The sequence below is a fragment of the Pempheris klunzingeri genome, chromosome 6 (assembly GCF_042242105.1).
Source record: "Pempheris klunzingeri isolate RE-2024b chromosome 6, fPemKlu1.hap1, whole genome shotgun sequence".
In the NCBI taxonomy this organism is placed as follows: Eukaryota; Metazoa; Chordata; class Actinopteri; order Acropomatiformes; family Pempheridae; genus Pempheris; species Pempheris klunzingeri.
In genome coordinates, this window is record NC_092017.1 from 2,347,675 (window position 1) to 2,354,307 (window position 6,633).

Consider the following 6,633-nt stretch of genomic DNA (forward strand, 5'->3'; position numbering starts at 1 on the left):
CATACACATTTATGTGTGTAAGGATCTTTAACGTGATTATTTCTGAGGACCTTCAAGGGGTTAAGATGTATGGCTGTGGGGTTTTATCAAAGTTGGTTAAAATGAAACAAGCTAACCATCATGATAAACAAATTAATGTTGAAGCAAAAAATAAATGAGATGCAGTATACCTCCAGCTGATGGGAACAAATATGTCAAAACATACATGACACAACTAACTAACAAACTACTGGAAAGAATATACATGGAAGATAGTAAATCAAACCTCAAATTGAAAGTAAGTACAAAGACAATGTAACTACAAGATGCTGGAGTGCAGATGGTGAACCACAATCATATATTTTGGTCATGTAATGCCACAAGTGGCTTGTAGGAAAATTCTGTCAGAGATTTGGCAAATAAATTTGCCTCGGCTATCTTCTATGCTGTGGTTTGCTGGGGAGGGGGCAGCGTGGACAGGGACAGGAGGGCCGCCTCTGTCCTGGACTGCCAGCTGCTGACATCCATCACGGCCAACACCTCTCACCACCTGCATGGAGGCCCTGAGCAGCTCCCTCTGCAGCAGACTGATGCACCCGTGTTGTTAGAAGGAGCACTACTGCAATCTGCGACGACAATACCGCAGCCACCACATGCACTTTATCAGTAGTCATTTGTTTTCTTAATACTGTGCGATACTTTCAATAGCCTGTGCAATACACACATGCATATATTTTATATTTGTATTTATTATGTGCCTTATTTTTGAACTACCTCTCTTACTGACATTTTGTTTCTGCACCTTTTCTGTCTCTGCTGCTGTAACAAGTGAATTTCCCTGGTCTCTCTTTTGCGATTTGTGGTGGAATTTCCCTCCAGAGGCTCTGATAGACATATTCCTACATTACAAAACAGTGAATATATATGGATATGAGTCATTTTTTAGCCCATTCATTTGTGGCACTTTGACACTTTTAACACAAGCTTTTTTTTAATAAGAGTTGAGAATAGTTTTAATATGATTTCAAATTTCAAATTTTGCTTAATACAAGCTGTCACATACAAAGTTCTGCATGATTTAGTAGAGAATGTTAAATTGTGGATGTAACCATGATCAGGTTTTACTGATGACTTGAAATGTCCAGTTTGAACCACTTCTTGGATAAAAAAGCTTAATTTTGGCAGTTCATTTGAAACTGCTTTCCAATAGCTATCAGACCCAGGTTTGTGCACTGCACATCCTGAGAATGTGAAATGATCAAGGGTAACAAACAGGTTTCGAACAGGCTTAACTGATTAATTTGGGTGCCCTCGACAGATGTCCGTTTTGACCTTCTCTCTGTAAAATAAGTTTTGACACTTGATAAGCAAATTCTTTCCACAAGATGTCAGCCACAGACTTGTACATTACACTGAGAATGTTAAACGATAAACATTAACATAGTTTGGAACAGGTTTTACTGATGACTTCTTGTGCTGATAGCAAATGTGCATTTTGACCTTTTCTTAGTAAAAAAAAAAAACCTCAGTTTTGACACTTGATGCCAAAATTCTTTCTACAAGATGTCAGCCACATGTCTGGTCACCGCACACTCTGAGAATGTTAAAAGACGAAGACAAGGTTTTGCTGATGACTTTGTGTGCTCACAGTAAATGCCCATTTTGATTTTCTCTCAGATAAATAAGCTCTGTCTGTAAAAGAAACACAGTTTTGACACTTGATGTAAAACTTTCCACAAGATGTCAGCCACAGGTTTGTGCCCTGCACACTCTGAGAATGTTAAAGGATGAAGGTTAAAATAGTTTGGACCAGATTTTATGATGACTTTGGGTGGTGATGGCAAATGTCCATTTTGAACTTCTCTTGGAGGAATAAAACAAATGTTGACACTTAATGTGAAACTGCTTCCCACCAGCTCAAATAAAAAGAATAAATTATTAAATAATAATAATAATGTTGTCCAGGTGCACACCTATGCATCTGTAGGATTACACCACCTCCATACCCTTTCTTTGAATGTTGACAGAGTGACAGTTCGTTGTGTGCAGGGGGAACAGGAAGATAGAGCAGTCCCCTGAGGAGCCCTGTATTGCTCACCACCTGACAAACTGTCATCCTGTCAGGTGGTCTGTGATCCAGGAAGTGAAGGAGGGATCCACCCCCTTCTTTTCAAGCTTGTCTCTAAGCGTTGGTGGTTGAACGGTGTTGAAAGCACTAGAAAAGTCAAAGAACATAATGCTCCCATAACCACCAGGCCCATCTAAATGAGAGCGAGCCCAGTAGAGTATGTAGAGGAGAGCATCTTCCACTGCATGTGGTCTCAGGAGGCGGGGAAGCAGCCGTTCCATTATGTGCACTGTGAGGGCCTCCAGTCTGTTGCCGAGTAGCTCGGTTGGGCGGCCTACTGGAACAAGACATGATGTTTTCCCTGGAACTGGAACCTTCCCTGTCTGCCGGCTCAGGACCGGAGAGGTTCCACCATTGTAATAGAAAACTGTATGTGCTGACTGCGCCTTGCTATGTATGCTGATAGTGCCTTTCTGCATATGCTGATTGTGTCTGTATCAACTACAGGTTCCTCCTGCAGTGGGTCAAACTGATCTCTACCCAAACTGTACTCACAAGATAAGATGTTTTGGTGTACGTCATGATGATAAACCCCACACACTGTCTTCTATAAATATCCTGTGTGTGAGACTCTCTGGAGCTCACACTTCAGCAGAGAGTCCGCTCTTCTTGTACAAGAATAAAACACACTTTAGTGCCTCTCTGTCTATTCGCACTAAGTTTTTCCACAGCACCATTTAGGCTGCACTGACTTTAAGCAGTCTTGGACACACACCATCCAGGCCAGCTGTTTCTTCCTCGAGTCAGATGGGAGGTGAGACTAGTATGATTAAAATCTCCTGATATCGCGATGAATGCATCCAGATGTATCCTGTATCCTTGCAACAACGTCATGGATGACGTCTCACACAGCTCCAGGCCCGGCTTGTGGTTGAACGCAAACAACAATGGCGACGATGTGAGAAAACTCCCTCGGTACATCGTATGGTCTGAGACCGACTGTCAGCAGTTCAACATCTTGACAGCAGATCTTCTCCTTTACAGTAATGTGACCAGGGTTGCATGATCTGTTGTTCACAAACAACATCAGTCCCCCGCCTTTGTTCTTTTCACTCGCTCATACCGCCTTGAAGCCAGGTAAATTCTGAGAGAGTCAGTGATTCAGCCAGCTTGCCCTAAAACACACTAGTCTGCACTCACGATATGCTTGTAGGTTCTTCACAAGTGCCTCTACCCCGTCACACTGTCGGACACAGAGTTGACATTACCCATGATAATTGATGGTAAAGCCGACTTGTACCTCCTTCCCCTAGCTGCTAGCTTAGCATCAGCTCTGCACCCATGGTACAGCTTCTTCAGCTCAGCTGGACTCCTTGTCCAGTCTGTTGCAGCTCAAGGAGTGCTTCCTCCCAAGATGTAGTCAACAGAGTTAGTTGAAATAATGTGAAAAAACATGAAAAAAAAAACGCACCTTAACCCTTGTATGGTGTTCGGGTTTGTGGACCCGATTTCATCCGTTTTCATGTTCTTCATTAAAAGAAAAATGATACGATTAATCATTTTTTCAAACTCAGACTCATCAATATGAGCCAAGGCCAATGAGTCTGAGTTTGAAAAAAGAATTAATCGCATCATTTTGCCCTTGATAAAAAAATGAAAACGGGTCCCACAGATCCGAACACCATACAAGGGTTCATATACAACGAACCACAAGAGCTACAAGGACGTGCTGCTACATATACGGTGCATCATTCTAAATTGCCCAGCATAGCCCTTCCATCCCTGTTGGAGTAGTGCTGTTACAAAAACTTAGTCCACTCTGTACTGTATAGTTGACTAAGTTAGCACGGCCAACGTACCAGCAGGAGAAGAATGCTGGTACAAAACAAGATGTGTTCACAAAGCAAATGTTAGAATGCTGGGCCACATGCAAAGTCATAGATGTAAGTGGGTGCAGGATTTGCTTTCAGCAGGACAAAGTTAAGCAAATGTAAATGGAGAAATTTGTAGGATAGTGATAAAGAAAAGCTCTGGAAGGACGGGTGTTTTTGAGAACACTGAGTCTGAGTTAGCCACAGAAACACACACAGGCCAGAGTTTCCACAGGACACTGGTTAGCAGAGCTACGCTTTGTTTCACCAACATTGCATGGATCAACACTGCACCCACTGAGATGAATCAGACAGATGCTCATTATCAGTGGAGTTACCAGTTTAAACAGTTCAAACACTTACCTCACTCATAAGTTATGGGCCCTTTGCTATGTGACATAGTTTCTTCAATTGTTCCTGGTGCCTAATAAGCTTAATATTTCATAAATATGTAATAATTTCTCTTAAAATTAGTAGAGGCACTCGTTATCTGAGGCGGGGAGGGGAGTTTCCATGATGATACCCTTTACATACACAGACAGTTGGTGCATGCTGTCAGCTGGACACAGGTACTGTAATGTCTGTACTGTCGGTGCAGACATTAAATATAGAAAATGAAGTTTTGTGTTCAAGTTACAAAGAAGAACTGAGCAAGACTGTCACTTTTGATTCCACTTTGGATGGAATAAATGAATAAAATCTTCATTACATTTTCCTTACTAGTTGACCAGTTCCTGCTTTGTACACAGTTGTGGATTTGCCTTTGTTTCCTAGCCCACGTGCAACCAGAGTTCTCTGTTACAGTCTAGCGTTCAGCTGTGACGTCTCATCCTTTGTGTTTTTTTACCCAAAAAATGATAGATTAATAATTGATCTAGATTCCTTCACAGGACACTGACTGTGAGTCCGACCAGCAAAACCCCTGCTGAAAGTGGTTTCCTTGTGTGCTATGGTTCGCCATAGTGCTCTGACTTGTCTGGATATGATCACCAGTGCCTCACTGATCACCACCGTTGCCTCATAGCAAGCAAGTCCCATGTTCAAACCTCACCATGAGCCAACTAGGGCCAGTCTGCGTGGAGTTTGCATGTTTTCCCTGTGTTCTCACCCCAAAGTGTCTTAGGTATCATCCTATATCCCGTATAGGATGATATATGAGATGCTACTTTGGATATTTTCCACTACTGTGCCGACAGAGCCTTATGTTTGTATTTGCATAGTTCACTTGTACGTAAAAAGCCAGTTGCGTGTAGATCCATTAAATCTAAGTGTGTTTGCTTTTAGGTGGGTCAGACCTGTACCATTTATTTCGATTTCAGCACAACTGCTTTGATACCCTGCCAGGAATGTTTGATGCATGTCATCCCCTCTACACAATGATGGTGTTATGTAAGTCATTGCAGGTTAAGTGTGAGTTTATGTCTAAACATCGTAATATATCTGTAGCTTTTTATTTGGCATGTAATGTAAAGGTGCTTGTGGTGCTCTATTCCCAGTCAGACAGTGCTACTTTATAGGAAGTTGTCTGAGCTCAGAGTGGTATGATAGAGGATAGATCCCATTTCTGCCCCTGCATTATTAAAAACTGAAAGTCCACACACCATGAAAGCCTGCTTATTTTTTTTTTAGCTCCATCTATAAAATGAGTCAGAAGATGCAGTGTTCTGAATGGGCCCATGTGTTGTACAGATCTATTTTTGTCCTCCTCTGCTCTGTTGTTGTCCCAGTGCGTGAGAAAACCTCCGAGCGGTTAACTTACCCACTTACTCTGTGAGCACAGGAGACACGCAACCCACGAACCCACTAGGAACTTTCAGACAGCAGCATTAATCAAGTGTGTTCAGGATTTTGTTGAGGAGAAAAGAGCGTTAAAATGCTTTGTCTTGTGTCGCTGTAAAACTATTTCAAAAAGCAAATTTAAATCTATTAATTAACTTGATTTGAAATGACTAACCATCGTGTTTTAGCACATTGATTCACTTTGATTACAATATTTTTAGCCATGCTAACGCCATGGTTTTTGGAATGGCTGTCTGTCTGTCCATCTATCAGTCTGTTTATTGATCGATTTGATTGATTTGTTTGTTTTTTAAGACATAGAAAGAACTCAGGATGGGTTGTTGTGTTACGATGTGCTTCTAGAATGTATATATAATGTCAACACTAAAACCTTTTGCTAGTCAACATGTCTATAATTTTGCAAAATTCAGTTCCCTTTTCTCAAGGGCTTTTTGTTTTTTAAAGTCTCAGTTCCACCATTTCTTTTTCTCTTCCTTTCCTTTCCCTCTACTGTCAATGTTTCGCGCCTTGCACCCAAAGTCATTTTAAATAATGGCCAGATTGTTATTTTACTCTTTAATTTGTATTTGAGCACAATAAATACATCGACACACCATCACTGACACAGTATAGTGCTAGAAATAAAAGATGATTCATTAGTAGCTTATTTCTTAACTATGTTTAAGTGTTTGCAGGGTTTTCTTTTCTTTCAGTTATAATGTAGTCCGCTCACTGAGCAGCTGTTTTGTTTTGACAAATCAGAGCTCATTATCATTTCATTATGTGATATTACAAATGTTAGGAAAAACACGCTGTTGAAGCTGTGGGGTTTGACCCGGTTAAAGAAACACTTTTCCCTCACTGTTGCACTTCTCCCTCAACACATTCCCAATTAGGTTTATGTGCGCCATCGTTAGAGGTTCCATTTTTCAAGAT